The sequence below is a fragment of the Lissotriton vulgaris genome, unplaced genomic scaffold (genome assembly GCF_964263255.1).
Source record: "Lissotriton vulgaris unplaced genomic scaffold, aLisVul1.2 SCAFFOLD_301, whole genome shotgun sequence".
NCBI classification, from domain to species: Eukaryota; Metazoa; Chordata; class Amphibia; order Caudata; family Salamandridae; genus Lissotriton; species Lissotriton vulgaris.
In genome coordinates, this window is record NW_028244321.1 from 97,501 (window position 1) to 113,872 (window position 16,372).

General features: G+C 42.8%; 5 non-coding genes across 5 annotated transcripts; all 5 read left to right on the forward strand.

Annotated features, from left to right (window-relative positions):
- Positions 1-73: 73 nt before the first annotated feature.
- Positions 74-155, forward strand: TRNAS-AGA (transfer RNA serine (anticodon AGA)). The gene has a single exon. It is a non-coding gene; the product is annotated as a tRNA-Ser (tRNA).
- A 2,860-nt stretch (positions 156-3,015) lies between these two features.
- Positions 3,016-3,097, forward strand: TRNAS-AGA (transfer RNA serine (anticodon AGA)). Its single transcript has one exon. It is a non-coding gene; the product is annotated as a tRNA-Ser (tRNA).
- Positions 3,098-4,378: 1,281 nt separating this feature from the next.
- On the forward strand, positions 4,379-4,450 carry TRNAH-GUG (transfer RNA histidin (anticodon GUG)). The gene has a single exon. It is a non-coding gene; the product is annotated as a tRNA-His (tRNA).
- Positions 4,451-5,949: 1,499 nt separating this feature from the next.
- Positions 5,950-6,031, forward strand: TRNAS-AGA (transfer RNA serine (anticodon AGA)). The gene has a single exon. It is a non-coding gene; the product is annotated as a tRNA-Ser (tRNA).
- Positions 6,032-13,882: 7,851 nt separating this feature from the next.
- Positions 13,883-13,964, forward strand: TRNAS-AGA (transfer RNA serine (anticodon AGA)). Its single transcript has one exon. It is a non-coding gene; the product is annotated as a tRNA-Ser (tRNA).
- The last annotated feature ends 2,408 nt before the right edge of the window (positions 13,965-16,372 follow it).

Consider the following 16,372-nt stretch of genomic DNA (forward strand, 5'->3'; position numbering starts at 1 on the left):
CAGAATATCAGGAATTTGCTGTGGGACACCTTGAAAACTTGCATACAGATTATGTGCACACACCTTGCAGTCAGTTGTTGTGGCCGAGTGGTTAAGGCGATGGACTAGAAATCCATTGGGGTCTCCCCGCGAAGGTTCGAATCCTGCCGACAACGAGAATCTTTTTAACATCGGCTACAATTTCAGAAGTTAACCTTTAGTATTTCTTCCATGTCAGTTTTATAAATAGGTGGCTTATTTTGGTGTCACTATTGCCATATCACATATTTATTATCGCTCCCCCTTTCATATCTTTGCTATAACTCTCGTCCTCCATTAGCGCTGGTGCAAACGCTTCAAATTATTATACCCTGGCTCTCTCGGTCATACCTGTGCATGCACTTGAAACTTACTTTACCAATAAAAGAAGCAAATAGAGAAATAAAATAAAAGTGCTAGCTGGATTAGGCAAACACACTTCATAAAACTGCATTTTCTTTTCTATTCTCCCCCGTGTTACAAGCTTAACTGCTCCCTGTGTAATTTCTCTTAACCTGCTGTTCCTGGAAGAGAATTTCATCTACAAGCTCTTTCTGTGTTTTTTCCTAGTCTTTTCTTTCCCTTTTCTTAGATTTGTAACTGTTCCTTTATGTGCTCTATTTAGGCGCCATTAATCTCATTTGAGCTCCTTGCACCTGCTGCTGTTTTCTCCACAACTCATACTGTCTTTTCCCTCTTTCTCTCTTTCTCTGCGGTTGGTGGCTACTTTCCAAAGCGTCTGATGCCCCAATGTTCCTTCGTCTTGTTGTCAGACGTGAATTTGAAAAGCAACAAAATTAACAAGCCTTTACCACTCACACATGGCAGAAGTTTATACTTTAATTCAATGAGCTAAGAAAAGTGTGTTGTGGGGCCCCTACGAGCCATGGTGCTTGCTTCATCATAATTAGGCATGCAGTCATTAGCCACAGCTCTAATTATGGGTCACTGAGGTCAGTTTCAATAATTCCTCAAAAACCTAACCATGCAGTCCCCCCTAACTGTGTAGTTATCTTGCTTTACTGCTGTTTGTGTGATTAGCTGGGAGGAGCTCACGGCAGCATCCTCCCAATAAAAGTGTAGATGGACCGTTCCTTAACTCTTTCTTGCTTCACATACAGATGGCTTGAGGAGGTACAGGGGAGATGCAGGTCTAATAAACAGAATAGAATATCTGCGCCAGGTGTGTTTCTCTGCATTGGTGTCCCATCACAGGCCCACCAGTGTATGTGTGATCTTTGACTCCTGCCAGTTCACAAGCAGGCGGCCAGGAAACGGTTTCAGCCTATCAACCACTGAGGAGATAAAGCCTTTGTATAAGGAATGAGGAAGCAATGAACACATTCAGCCTATCACAGGAGTAGCCCTGAGTGTTCCGAATTATAATTTCTTCATGTCACTGTATGTTATGGAGCCCAAGTAGCTCGCCGTGATTTTATAGTGGTTAGTACTCTGCGTTGTGGCCGCAGCAACCTCGGTTTGAATCCGAGTCACGGCATTGTGGTTGGCAATGTCACGGCAGTTGGGTTTTTCCTTTACAGAATTCCCAAATGTACCAGTTGTTTTTGTAAAATGTCTATTAAAAACAGATCCTTTTCAATATTTAAACGATCTAACAACAAATTATTTAACCACACATGATTATAAGATGTAGGTATACTGTACTTACTGACATAAATTATCGTTCTTGAACATATTTGCGGTAAGGGGAGCGGAGCTCTCCCCCAGGCCAATCAGAATGCAGATGAATGCAGTTGCAGTTGAGTGACCTGTGTTGTGGCTGTCTACAGGGAATGCACATATGGAGCTGTCTCGCAGCCCAATCCAGACGTCAATCGAAGACAGGTTTCAATGCAAATAGAGCAGTAAGTGCAGAGAAATGCTCACTCTCTAAAAATGGCATTTATACAATAGTAAGATTAAATCCAACCTCACCAGTAGATAGGATTTATCAATAAATAAATAAAGCTTCTCCTCTCTGATATGGAATTACCCCCCAAAAAGTATAAGGGAATACCCAATGCTAACCTATGAGAGGGGCAGACCTCACAGTAGTGAAAAATGTAATAGACTGTTTGATACTACTAGGACATACAAACTACCACAGTACATGTCTTACCTTTTACTTACATAGCATGATGCCCCTAGGACTACCTAGGGCCTACCTTAGGGGTTACTGATATGTAATAAAATTGGAGTTTAAGGCTTGGCAAGTAGTTTTAAATGTCAAGTCGAAGTGGCAGTACACTGCAGCACAGGCACTGCAGTAGCAGGCTTGAGACAGGTTTGAAATGCTATTTCTTTGGGCGGCACAATCAGTCCCTGGGTATATGGTATACCACTTTACAAGGGGCTTTCAAGTAAATTAAATCTGTCAGTCAGGTATACTCCAATTATACACATGATTAGGGAAGAAGCACGTGCACTTCAGCACTGATTAGTAGCGATAAAGTGATCAGAGTCCTAAGGCCAACAAAAAGATACAGCAAAATGCGGAGGTGAAAAGCAATAAGGTGGGGTTGGGACCACCTTAAGAATGCAAGGTCTAACAAAAACGAACTAAGGATAACATGAGTAAAACATCAGGTTTCTCTACAGCATTTGGTGAGACAAGTGGGCCTTCTTTTATCTTCCATAAATGCAATTTTTCCCGGACCCCTTTATTATATAGCTCTTCAAGGAAAAAATATAAAGCACTTACAAAGGAGCCTCAAATACTCAAAGATGGTAGACTTCTTTAATATGGGACATATACTAAAAGCAGCACGAAAACAGAGTGCAATAGGGTCCAAAAAACGTGAGTGACCCATGAGAGTATGCATGCAAGCCTATGGTATTCCAAACTAGAGATATACGCATGCAATTTTTGTTTTTAGGAGAGAATGTGTCTGCTGAAAAAAACCTTATTTTTAAAAAGTGCATTGCAGAATATCAGGAATTTGCTGTGGGACACCTTGAAAACTTGCATACAGATTATGTGCACACACCTTGCAGTCAGTTGTTGTGGCCGAGTGGTTAAGGTGATGGACTAGAAATCCATTGGGGTCTCCCCGCGCAGGTTCGAATCCTGCCGACAACGAGAATCTTTTTAACATCGGCTACAATTTCAGAAGTTAACCTTTAGTATTTCTTCCATGTCAGTTTTATAAATAGGTGGCGTATTTTGGTGTCACTATTGCCATAGCACATATTTATTATCGCTCCCCCTTTCATATCTTTGCTATAACTCTCGTCCTTCATTAGCGCTGGTGCAAACGCTTCAAATTATTATACCCTGGCTTTCTCGGTCATACCTGTGCATGCACTTGAAACTTACTTTACCAATAAAAGAAGCAAATAGAGAAATAAAATAAAAGTGCTAGCTGGATTAGGCAAACACACTTCATAAAACTGCATTTTCTTTTCTATTCTCCCCCGTGTTACAAGCTTAACTGCTCCCTGTGTAATTTCTCTTAACCTGCTGTTCCTGGAAGAGAATTCCATCTACAAGCTCTTTCTGTGTTTTTTCCTAGTCTTTTCTTTCCCTTTTCTTAGATTTGTAACTGTTCCTTTACGTGCTCTATTTAGGCGCCATTAATCTCATTTGAGCTCCTTGTACCTGCTGCTGTTTTCTCCACACCTCATACTGTCTTTTCCCTCTTTCTCTGCGGTTGGTGGCTACTTTCCAAAGCGTCTGATGCCCCAATGTTCCTTCGTCTTGTTGTCAGACGTGAATTTGAAAAGCAACAAAATTAACAAGCCTTTACCACTCACACATGGCAGAAGTTTATACTTTAATTCAATGAGCTAAGAAAAGTGTGTTGTGGGGCCCCTACGAGCCATGGTGCTTGCTTCATCATAATTAGGCATGCAGTCATTAGCCACAGCTCTGATTATGGGTCACTGAGGTCAGTTTCAATAATTCCTCAAAAACCTAACCATGCAGTCCCCCCTAACTGTGTAGTTATCTTGCTTTACTGCTGTTTGTGTGATTAGCTGGGAGGAGCTCACGGCAGCATCCTCCCAATAAAAGTGTAGATGGACCGTTCCTTAACTCTTTCTTGCTTCACATACAGATGGCTTGAGGAGGTACAGGGGAGATGCAGATCTAATAAACAGAATAGAATATCTGCGCCTGGTGTGTTTCTCTGCATTGGTGTCCCATCACAGGCCCACCAGTGTATGTGTGATCTTTGACTCCTGCCAGTTCACAAGCAGGCGGCCAGGAAACGGTTTCAGCCTATCAACCACTGAGGAGATAAAGCCTTTGTATAAGGAATGAGGAAGCAATGAACACATTCAGCCTATCACAGGAGTAGCCCTGAGTGTTCCGAATTATAATTTCTTCATGTCACTGCACGTTATTGAGCCCAAGTAGCTCGCCGTGATCGTATAGTGGTTAGTACTCTGCGTTGTGGCCGCAGCAACCTCGGTTCGAATCCGAGTCACGGCATTGTGGTTGGCAATGTCACGGCAGTTGGGTTTTTCCTTTACAGAATTCCCAAATGTACCAGTTGTTTTTGTAAAATGTCTATTAAAAACAGATCCTTTTCAATATTTAAACGATCTAACAACAAATTATTTAAACACACATGATTATAAGATGTAGGTATACTGTACTTACTGACATAAATTATCGTTCTTGAACATATTTGCGGTAAGGGGAGCGGAGCTCTCCCCCAGGCCAATCAGAATGCAGATGAATGCAGTTGCAGTTGAGTGACCTGTGTTGTGGCTGTCTACAGGGAATGCACATATGGAGCTGTCTCGCAGCCCAATCCAGACGTCAATCGAAGACAGGTTTCACTGCAAATAGAGCAGTAAGTGCAGAGAAATGCTCACTCTCTAAAAATGGCATTTATACAATAGTAAGATTAAATCCAACCTCACCAGTAGATAGGATTTATCAATAAATAAATAAAGCTTCTCCTCTCTGATATGGAATTACCCCCCAAAAAGTATAAGGGAATACCCAATGCTAACCTATGAGAGGGGCAGACCTCACAGTAGTGAAAAATGTAATAGACTGTTTGATACTACTAGGACATACAAACTACCACAGTACATGTCTTACCTTTTACTTACATAGCATGATGCCCCTAGGACTACCTAGGGCCTACCTTAGGGGTTACTGATATGTAATAAAATTGGAGTTTAAGGCTTGGCAAGTAGTTTTAAATGCCAAGTCGAAGTGTCAGTACACTGCAGCACAGGCACTGCAGTAGCAGGCTTGAGACAGGTTTGAAATGCTATTTCTTTGGGCGGCACAATCAGTCCCTGGGTATATGGTATACCACTTTACAAGGGGCTTTCAAGTAAATTAAATCTGTCAGTCAGGTATACTCCAATTATACACATGATTAGGGAAGAAGCACGTGCACTTCAGCACTGATTAGTAGCGATAAAGTGATCAGAGTCCTAAGGCCAACAAAAAGATACAGCAAAATGCGGAGGTGAAAAGCAATAAGGTGGGGTTGGGACCACCTTAAGAATGCAAGGTCTAACAAAAACGAACTAAGGATAACATGAGTAAAACATCAGGTTTCTCTACAGCATTTGGTGAGACAAGTGGGCCTTCTTTTATCTTCCATAAATGCAATCCTTCCCGGACCCCTTTATTATATAGCTCTTCAAGGAAAAAATATAAAGCACTTACAAAGGAGCCTCAAATACTCAAAGATGGTAGACTTCTTTAATATGGGACATATACTAAAAGCAGCACGAAAACAGAGTGCAATAGGGTCCAAAAAACTTGAGTGACCCATGAGAGTATGCATGCAAGCCTATGGTATTCCAAACTAGAGATATACGCATGCAATTTTTGTTTTTAGGAGAGAATGTGCCTGCTGAAAAAAACCTTATTTTTAAAAAGTGCATTGCAGAATATCAGGAATTTGCTGTGGGACACCTTGAAAACTTGCATACAGATTATGTGCACACACCTTGCAGTCAGTTGTTGTGGCTGAGTGGTTAAGGCGATGGACTAGAAATCCATTGGGGTCTCCCCGCGCAGGTTCGAATCCTGCCGACAACGAGAATCTTTTTAACATCGGCTACAATTTCAGAAGTTAACCTTTAGTATTTCTTCCATGTCAGTTTTATAAATAGGTGGCTTATTTTGGTGTCACTATTGCCATATCACATATTTATTATCGCTCCCCCTTTCATATCTTTGCTATAACTCTCGTCCTTCATTAGCGCTGGTGCAAACGCTTCAAATTATTATAACCTGGCTCTCTCGGTCATACCTGTGCATGCACTTGAAACTTACTTTACCAATAAAAGAAGCAAATAGAGAAATAAAATAAAAGTGCTAGCTGGATTAGGCAAACACACTTCATAAAACTGCATTTTCTTTTCTATTCTCCCCCGTGTTACAAGCTTAACTGCTCCCTGTGTAATTTCTCTTAACCTGCTGTTCCTGGAAGAGAATTTCATCTACAAGCTCTTTCTGTGTTTTTTCCTAGTCTTTTCTTTCCCTTTTCTTAGATTTGTAACTGTTCCTTTACGTGCTCTATTTAGGCGCCATTAATCTCATTTGAGCTCCTTGTACCTGCTGCTGTTTTCTCCACACCTCATACTGTCTTTTCCCTCTTTCTCTCTTTCTCTGCGGTTGGTGGCTACTTTCCAAAGCGTCTGATGCCCCAATGTTCCTTCGTCTTGTTGTCAGACGTGAATTTGAAAAGCAACAAAATTAACAAGCCTTTACCACTCACACATGGCAGAAGTTTATACTTTAATTCAATGAGCTAAGAAAAGTGTGTTGTGGGGCCCCTACGAGCCATGGTGCTTGCTTCATCATAATTAGGCATGCAGTCATTAGCCACAGCTCTGATTATGGGTCACTGAGGTCAGTTTCAATAATTCCTCAAAAACCTAACCATGCAGTCCCCCCTAACTGTGTAGTTATCTTGCTTTACTGCTGTTTGTGTGATTAGCTGGGAGGAGCTCACGGCAGCATCCTCCCAATAAAAGTGTAGATGGACCGTTCCTTAACTCTTTCTTGCTTCACATACAGATGGCTTGAGGAGGTACAGGGGAGATGCAGGTCTAATAAACAGAATAGAATATCTGCGCCAGGTGTGTTTCTCTGCATTGGTGTCCCATCACAGGCCCACCAGTGTATGTGTGATCTTTGACTCCTGCCAGTTCACAAGCAGGCGTCCAGGAAACGGTTTCAGCCTATCGACCACTGAGGAGATAAAGCCTTTGTATAAGGAATGAGGAAGCAATGAACACATTCAGCCTATCACAGGAGTAGCCCTGAGTGTTCCGAATTATAATTTCTTCATGTCACTGTGCGTTATTGAGCCCAAGTAGCTCGCCGTGATCGTATAGTGGTTAGTACTCTGCGTTGTGGCCGCAGCAACCTCGTTTCGAATCCGAGTCACGGCATTGTGGTTTGCAATGTCACGGCAGTGGGGTTTTTCCTTTACAGAATTCCCAAATGTACCAGTTGTTTTTGTAAAATGTCTATTAAAAACAGATCCTTTTCAATATTTAAACGATCTAACAACAAATTATTTAAACACACATGATTATAAGATGTAGGTATACTGTACTTACTGACATAAATTATCGTTCTTGAACATATTTGTGGTAAGGGGAGCGGAGCTCTCCCCCAGGCCAATCAGAATGCAGATGAATGCAGTTGCAGTTGAGTGACCTGTGTTGTGGCTGTCTACAGGGAATGCACATATGTAGCTGTCTCGCAGCCCAATCCAGACGTCAATTGAAGACAGGTTTTCATGCAAATAGAGCAGTAAGTGCAGAGAAATGCTCACTCTCTAAAAATGGCATTTATACAATAGTAAGATTAAATCCAACCTCACCAGTAGATAGGATTTATCAATAAATAAATAAAGCTTCTCCTCTCTGATATGGAATTACCCCCCAAAAAGTATAAGGGAATACCCAATGCTAACCTATGAGAGGGGCAGACCTCACAGTAGTGAAAAATGTAATAGACTGTTTGATACTACTAGGACATACAAACTACCACAGTACATGTCTTACCTTTTACTTACATAGCATGATGCCCCTAGGACTACCTAGGGCCTACCTTAGGGGTTACTGATATGTAATAAAATTGGAGTTTAAGGCTTGGCAAGTAGTTTTAAATGTCAAGTCGAAGTGGCAGTACACTGCAGCACAGGCACTGCAGTAGCAGGCTTGAGACAGGTTTGAAATGCTATTTCTTTGGGCGGCACAATCAGTCCCTGGGTATATGGTATACCACTTTACAAGGGGCTTTCAAGTAAATTAAATCTGTCAGTCAGGTATACTCCAATTATACACATGATTAGGGAAGAAGCACGTGCACTTCAGCACTGATTAGTAGCGATAAAGTGATCAGAGTCCTAAGGCCAACAAAAAGATACAGCAAAATGCGGAGGTGAAAAGCAATAAGGTGGGGTTGGGACCACCTTAAGAATGCAAGGTCTAACAAAAACGAACTAAGGATAACATGAGTAAAACATCAGGTTTCTCTACAGCATTTGGTGAGACAAGTGGGCCTTCTTTTATCTTCCATAAATGCAATCCTTCCCGGACCCCTTTATTATATAGCTCTTCAAGGAAAAAATATAAAGCACTTACAAAGGAGCCTCAAATACTCAAAGATGGTAGACTTCTTTAATATGGGACATATACTAAAAGCAGCACGAAAACAGAGTGCAATAGGGTCCAAAAAACTTGAGTGACCCATGAGAGTATGCATGCAAGCCTATGGTATTCCAAACTAGAGATATACGCATGCAATTTTTGTTTTTAGGAGAGAATGTGCCTGCTGAAAAAAACCTTATTTTTAAAAAGTGCATTGCAGAATATCAGGAATTTGCTGTGGGACACCTTGAAAACTTGCATACAGATTATGTGCACACACCTTGCAGTCAGTTGTTGTGGCCGAGTGGTTAAGGCCATGGACTAGAAATCCATAGGGGTCTCCCCGCGCAGGTTCGAATCCTGCCGAAAACGAGAATCTTTTTAACATCGGCTACAATTTCAGAAGTTAACCTTTAGTATTTCTTCCATGTCAGTTTTATAAATAGGTGGCTTATTTTGGTGTCACTATTGCCATATCACATATTTATTATCGCTCCCCCTTTCATATCTTTGCTATAACTCTCGTCCTTCATTAGCGCTGGTGCAAACGCTTCAAATTTTTATACCCTGGCTCTCTCGGTCATACCTGTGCATGCACTTGAAACTTACTTTACCAATAAAAGAAGCAAATAGAGAAATAAAATAAAAGTGGTAGCTGGATTAAGCAAACACACTTCATAAAACTGTATTTTCTTTTCTATTCTCCCCCGTGTTACAAGCTTAACTGCTCCCTGTGTAATTTCTCTTAACCTGCTGTTCCTGGAAGAGAATTTCATCTACAAGCTCTTTCTGTGTTTTTTCCTAGTCTTTTCTTTCCCTTTTCTTAGATTTGTAACTGTTCCTTTACGTGCTCTATTTAGGCGCCATTAATCTCATTTGAGCTCCTTGTACCTGCTGCTGTTTTCTCCACACCTCATACTATCTTTTCCCTCTTTCTCTCTTTCTCTGCGGTTGGTGGCTACTTTCCAAAGCGTCTGATGCCCCAATGTTCCTTCGTCTTGTTATCAGACGTGAATTTGAAAAGCAACAAAAATAACAAGCCTTTACCACTCACACATGGCAGAAGTTTATACTTTAATTCAATGAGCTAAGAAAAGTGTGTTGTGGGGCCCCTACGAGCCATGGTGCTTGCTTCATCATAATTAGGCATGCAGTCATTAGCCACAGCTCTGATTATGGGTCACTGAGGTCAGTTTCAATAATTCCTCAAAAACCTAACCATGCAGTCCCCCCTAACTGTGTAGTTATCTTGCTTTACTGCTGTTTGTGTGATTAGCTGGGAGGAGCTCACGGCAGCATCCTCCCAATAAAAGTGTAGATGGACCGTTCCTTAACTCTTTCTTGCTTCAAATACAGATGGCTTGAGGAGGTACAGGGGAGATGCAGGTCTAATAAACAGAATAGAATATCTGCGCCAGGTGTGTTTCTATTTCTATTTTCTATTTTGGGGTTTTGTAAAGCGCATGGTGACGCACAACGGCGTGTCCCCGCGCTGAGGAGCTACTTTATTCCTGGACCCTACAAAAGCGGCACACCTACTGGGCGAATAGAGCAGTTTTGAGCTTAGCTCTGAAAATTGACTCAGATGGCTCTAGTCGTAGCGCCATGGGCAGCTGATTCCATCTGGCGGCTGCAAGGTATCTAAAAGATCTACCCCCCATCCGAGCTCTGGATACCTTAGGGACAGCCAGGAGTCCAGAGCCAGAAGATCTTAGAGAGCGGGGAGGCTCATAAGGTGTCAAGAGTCCTTGTAGAGGGAGAGGGGATTTCCCATGAATGATCCGATGGCACGTGCAGAGTGCTTTGAATTCTACCCTGCTTCTGACCGGGAGCCAGTGAAAGGACCGGAGAGCCGCTACAGAAGCAGCTCTTCTGGGTAATCTAAGCACCAGTCGTGCAGCAGCGTTCTGTAGGACCTGTAAGCGGCTGAGATTCTTCTCCAGGGTACCTAAATACAGAAGATTGCCATAGTCCATCTTCGAAGTGACTAGTGCATGTACCAAGGTCTGTCGGGCTCTCACAGGCAAGAACTTCAGCGTCTTTCTGAGGCTTTTGAGGGTCCCAAAGCATTGTCCCACCACCTGATTGATCTGAGGGCCAAAGGTGAGGGCGGCATCAAACCAAATGCCCAGATTCCTTGCTTTTTGGCAAGGGGTGGGTGTTGGGCCCAGGGAAGATGGCCACCATGCCGACGTCCACGCAGACTGGCGGCCCCCCACGACCAGCACCTCGGTCTTGCCTCCATTAAGCTTGAGGCAGTTGGCGGACATCCAGGCAGCCAGGTCTTGCATGCATGCTCTAAAGGTGTCCGCCGAAAGATCGGGTGCGCGCGATAGGGAGATAACCAGCTGCGTGTCATCGGCATACGACACCAAGCTGAGGCCGTGACTCTCTACTAAGGTGGCAATTGGAGCGACATAAAGATTAAAGAGTGTTGGACTCAGGGACGAGCCCTGCGGCACCCCCTGGTCCAAAGGAATTCGCTCCGAGTAGTGGTCACCCTGCCTCACTTGGAAACCCCGGCCAGTGAGAAATGAATAAATCCATTTCAACGCTGCCCCTTTCACCCCAACCTTGTCCAGACACTGTAGCAGGATGGAATGTGCCACAGTGTCGAACGCGGCGCTAAGATCTAGTAAAATTAGCGCCATTGTTTGTCCCTCGTCAGCACCCTGCCGGAGGGCTTCAGTAGCCCTCAGAAGGGCGGACTCCGTCGAATGACGGGGCCGGAATCCAAATTGGGTAGGATGAAGATGGTTGCCTTCCTCTACATATGTCATTAGCTGTTTGTTTGCCACCTTCTCCGCTACCTTGGAGAGATAGGGCAGCAGGGAGATGGGGCGCAAATTGTCCAAATTCTCAAAGCTAATGTTAGGCTTCTTGCGGAGGGGAAGCACCACAGCCTGTTTCCAGTCCTCGGGTATAGAACTGGATCGGAAAGAGACATCTAGCACATGCCTGATGTAGGGTTCCAAGGTCTCCAAGCTGTTGCTCAATCTTTTAGGGGGTGCGGGATCTCGAGGGGAACCAGATTTAACAGACCTACAGATTTTGATTAGCTCTTCCGGTGAAGGGGTGATAAAGTTAAGTAACTGATTACCATCATCTTCCTCTGCTGCTAGGTCTATTGGCTCTTCCGCTGCATGAGGCATTTCAGGGAAAGCAGCATATATTTTAGATACTTTATCTCCAAAATAAGTAGCGATGCGATTGCATGCTGCTACTGAGAGATCTTTATCTAGACTCGCAGTTTTAGGGGTGGCTAGAGACTTATATATACTAAACAGTTCCTTGGCAGAATTCTCTGCTCTCTGGATTCTGTCTGCATAGTATGTAGCTTTCTCAATACGGATTCTATTATGATAGATACGTCTCTTGATATGATAGACCTCTTTCATCGAGTCATCATATGCCACTCTCCATTGTCTCTCTGCCCGCTTACAGTCACTTTTGGCGAGACGCAGTGCCTCCCCAAACCAGGGAGCGGTTGTCTCATTGGTGTCCCATCACAGGCCCACCAGTGTATGTGTGATCTTTGACTCCTGCCAGTTCACAAGCAGGCGGCCAGGAAACGGTTTCAGCCTATCAACCACTGAGGAGATAAAGCCTTTGTATAAGGAATGAGGAAGCAATGAACACATTCAGCCTATCACAGGAGTAGCCCTGAGTGTTCCGAATTATAATTTCTTCATGTCACTGTACATTATTGAGCCGAAGTAGCTCGCCGTGATCGTATAGTGGTTAGTACTCTGCGTTGTGGCCGCAGCAACCTCGGTTCGAATCCGAGTCTTGGCAATGTCACGGCAGTGGGGTTTTTCCTTTACAGAATTCCCAAATGTACCAGTTGTTTTTGTAAAATGTCTATTAAAAACAGATCCTTTTCAATATTTAAACGATCTAACAACAAATTATTTAAACACACATGATTATAAGATGTAGGTGTACTGTACTTACTGACATAAATTATCGTTCTTGAACATATTTGCGGTAAGGGGAGCGGAGCTCTCCCCCAGGCCAATCAGAATGCAGATGAATGCAGTTGCAGTTGAGTGACCTGTGTTGTGGCTGTCTACAGGGAATGCACATATGTAGCTGTCTCGCAGCCCAATCCAGACGTCAATCGAAGACAGGTTTCAATGCAAATAGAGCAGTAAGTGCAGAGAAATGCTCACTCTCTAAAAATGGCATTTATACAATAGTAAGATTAAATCCAACCTCACCAGTAGATAGGATTTATCAATAAATAAATAAAGCTTCTCCTCTCTGATATGGAATTACCCCCCAAAAAGTATAAGGGAATACCCAATGCTAACCTATGAGAGGGGCAGACCTCACAGTAGTGAAAAATGTAATAGACTGTTTGATACTACTAGGACATACAAACTACCACAGTACATGTCTTACCTTTTACTTACATAGCATGATGCCCCTAGGACTACCTAGGGCCTACCTTAGGGGTTACTGATATGTAATAAAATTGGAGTTTAAGGCTTGGCAAGTAGTTTTAAATGCCAAGTCGAAGTGGCAGTACACTGCAGCACAGGCACTGCAGTAGCAGGCTTGAGACAGGTTTGAAATGCTATTTCTTTGGGCGGCACAATCAGTCCCTGGGTATATGGTATACCACTTTACAAGGGACTTTCAAGTAAATTAAATCTGTCAGTCAGGTATGCTCCAATTATACACATGATTAGGGAAGAAGCACGTGCACTTCAGCACTGATTAGTAGCGATAAAGTGATCAGAGTCCTAAGGCCAACAAAAAGATACAGCAAAATGCGGAGGTGAAAAGCAATAAGGTGGGGTTGGGACCACCTTAAGAATGCAAGGTCTAACAAAAACGAACTAAGGATAACATGAGTAAAACATCAGGTTTCTCTACAGCATTTGGTGAGACAAGTGGGCCTTCTTTTATCTTCCATAAATGCAATCCTTCCCGGACCCCTTTATTATATAGCTCTTCAAGGAAAAAATATAAAGCACTACAAAGGAGCCTTAAATACTCAAAGATGGTAGACTTCTTTAATATGGGACATATACTAAAAGCAGCACGAAAACAGAGTGCAATAGGGTCCAAAAAACTTGAGTGACCCATGAGAGTATGCATGCAAGCCTATGGTATTCCAAACTAGAGATATACGCATGCAATTTTTGTTTTTAGGAGAGAATGTGCCTGCTGAAAAAAACCCTATTTTTAAAATGTGCATTGCAGAATATCAGGAATTTGCTGTGGGACACCTTGAAAACTTGCATACAGATTATGTGCACACACCTTGCAGTCAGTTGTTGTGGCCGAGTGGTTAAGGCGATGGACTAGAAATCCATTGGGGTCTCCCCGCGCAGGTTCGAATCCTGCCGACAACGAGAATCTTTTTAACATCGGCTACAATTTCAGAAGTTAACCTTTAGTATTTCTTCCATGTCAGTTTTATAAATAGGTGGCTTATTTTGGTGTCACTATTGCCATATCACATATTTATTATCGCTCCCCCTTTCATATCTTTGCTATAACTCTCGTCCTTCATTAGCGCTGGTGCAAACGCTTCAAATTATTATACCCTGGCTCTCTCGGTCATACCTGTGCATGCACTTGAAACTTACTTTACCAATAAAAGAAGCAAATAGAGAAATAAAATAAAAGTGCTAGCTGGATTAGGCAAACACACTTCATAAAACTGCATTTTCTTTTCTATTCTCCCCCGTGTTACAAGCTTAACTGCTCCCTGTGTAATTTCTCTTAACCTGCTGTTCCTGGAAGAGAATTTCATCTACAAGCTCTTTCTGTGTTTTTTCCTAGTCTTTTCTTTCCCTTTTCTTAGATTTGTAACTGTTCCTTTACGTGCTCTATTTAGGCGCCATTAATCTCATTTGAGCTCCTTGTACCTGCTGCTGTTTTCTCCACACCTCATACTGTCTTTTCCCTCTTTCTCTCTTTCTCTGCGGTTGGTGGCTACTTTCCAAAGCGTCTGATGCCCCAATGTTCCTTCGTCTTGTTGTCAGACGTGAATTTGAAAAGCAACAAAATTAACAAGCCTTTACCACTCACACATGGGACAAGTTTATACTTTAATTCAATGAGCTAAGAAAAGTGTGTTGTGGGGCCCCTACGAGCCATGGTGCTTGCTTCATCATAATTAGGCATGCAGTCATTAGCCACAGCTCTGATTATGGGTCACTGAGGTCAGTTTCAATAATTCCTCAAAAACCTAACCATGCAGTCCCCCCTAACTGTGTAGTTATCTTGCTTTACTGCTGTTTGTGTGATTAGCTGGGAGGAGCTCACGGCAGCATCCTCCCAATAAAAGTGTAGATGGACCGTTCCTTAACTCTTTCTTGCTTCACATACAGATGGCTTGAGGAGGTACAGGGGAGATGCAGGTCTAATAAACAGAATAGAATATCTGCGCCAGGTGTGTTTCTCTGCATTGGTGTCCCATCACAGGCCCACCAGTGTATGTGTGATCTTTGACTCCTGCCAGTTCACAAGCAGGCGGCCAGGAAACGGTTTCAGCCTATCAACCACTGAGGAGATAAAGCCTTTGTATAAGGAATGAGGAAGCAATGAACACATTCAGCCTATCACAGGAGTAGCCCTGAGTGGTCCGAATTATAATTTCTTCATGTCACTGTACGTTATTGAGCCCAAGTAGCTCGCCGTGATCGTATAGTGGTTAGTACTCTGCGTTGTGGCCGCAGCAACCTCTGTTCGAATCCGAGTCACGGCATTGTGGTTGGCAATGTCACGGCAGTTGGGTTTTTCCTTTACAGAATTCCCAAATGTACCAGTTGTTTTTGTAAAATGTCTATTAAAAACAGATCCTTTTCAATATTTAAACGATCTAACAACAAATTATTTAAACACACATGATTATAAGATGTAGGTATACTGTACTTACTGACATAAATTATCGTTCTTGAACATATTTGCGGGTAAGGGGAGCGGAGCTCTCCCCCAGGCCAATCAGAATGCAGATGAATGCAGTTGCAGTTGAGTGACCTGTGTTGTGGCTGTCTACAGGGAATGCACATATGTAGCTGTCTCGCAGCCCAATCCAGACGTCAATCGAAGACAGGTTTCAATGCAAATAGAGCAGTAAGTGCAGAGAAATGCTCACTCTCTAAAAATGGCATTTATACAATAGTAAGATTAAATCCAACTTCACCAGTAGATAGGATTTATCAATAAATAAATAAAGCTTCTCCTCTCTGATATGGAATTACCCCCCAAAAAGTATAAGGGAATACCCAATGCTAACCTATGAGAGGGGCAGACCTCACAGTAGTGAAAAATGTAATAGACTGTTTGATACTACTAGGACATACAAACTACCACAGTACATGTCTTACCTTTTACTTACATAGCATGATGCCCCTAGGACTACCTAGGGCCTACCTTCGGGGTTACTGATATGTAATAAAATTGGAGTTTAAGGCTTGGCAAGTAGTTTTAAATGCCAAGTCGAAGTGGCAGTACACTGCAGCACAGGCACTGCAGTAGCAGGCTTGAGACAGGTTTGAAATGCTATTTCTTTGGGCGGCACAATCAGTCCCTGGGTATATGGTATACCACTTTACAAGGGGCTTTCAAGTAAATTAAATCTGTCAGTCAGGTATACTCCAATTATACACATGATTAGGGAAGAAGCACGTGCACTTCAGCACTGATTAGTAGCGATAAAGTGATCAGAGTCCTAAGGCCAACAAAAAGATACAGCAAAATGCGGAGGTGAAAAGCAATAAGGTGGGGTTGGGACCACCTTAAGAATGCAAGG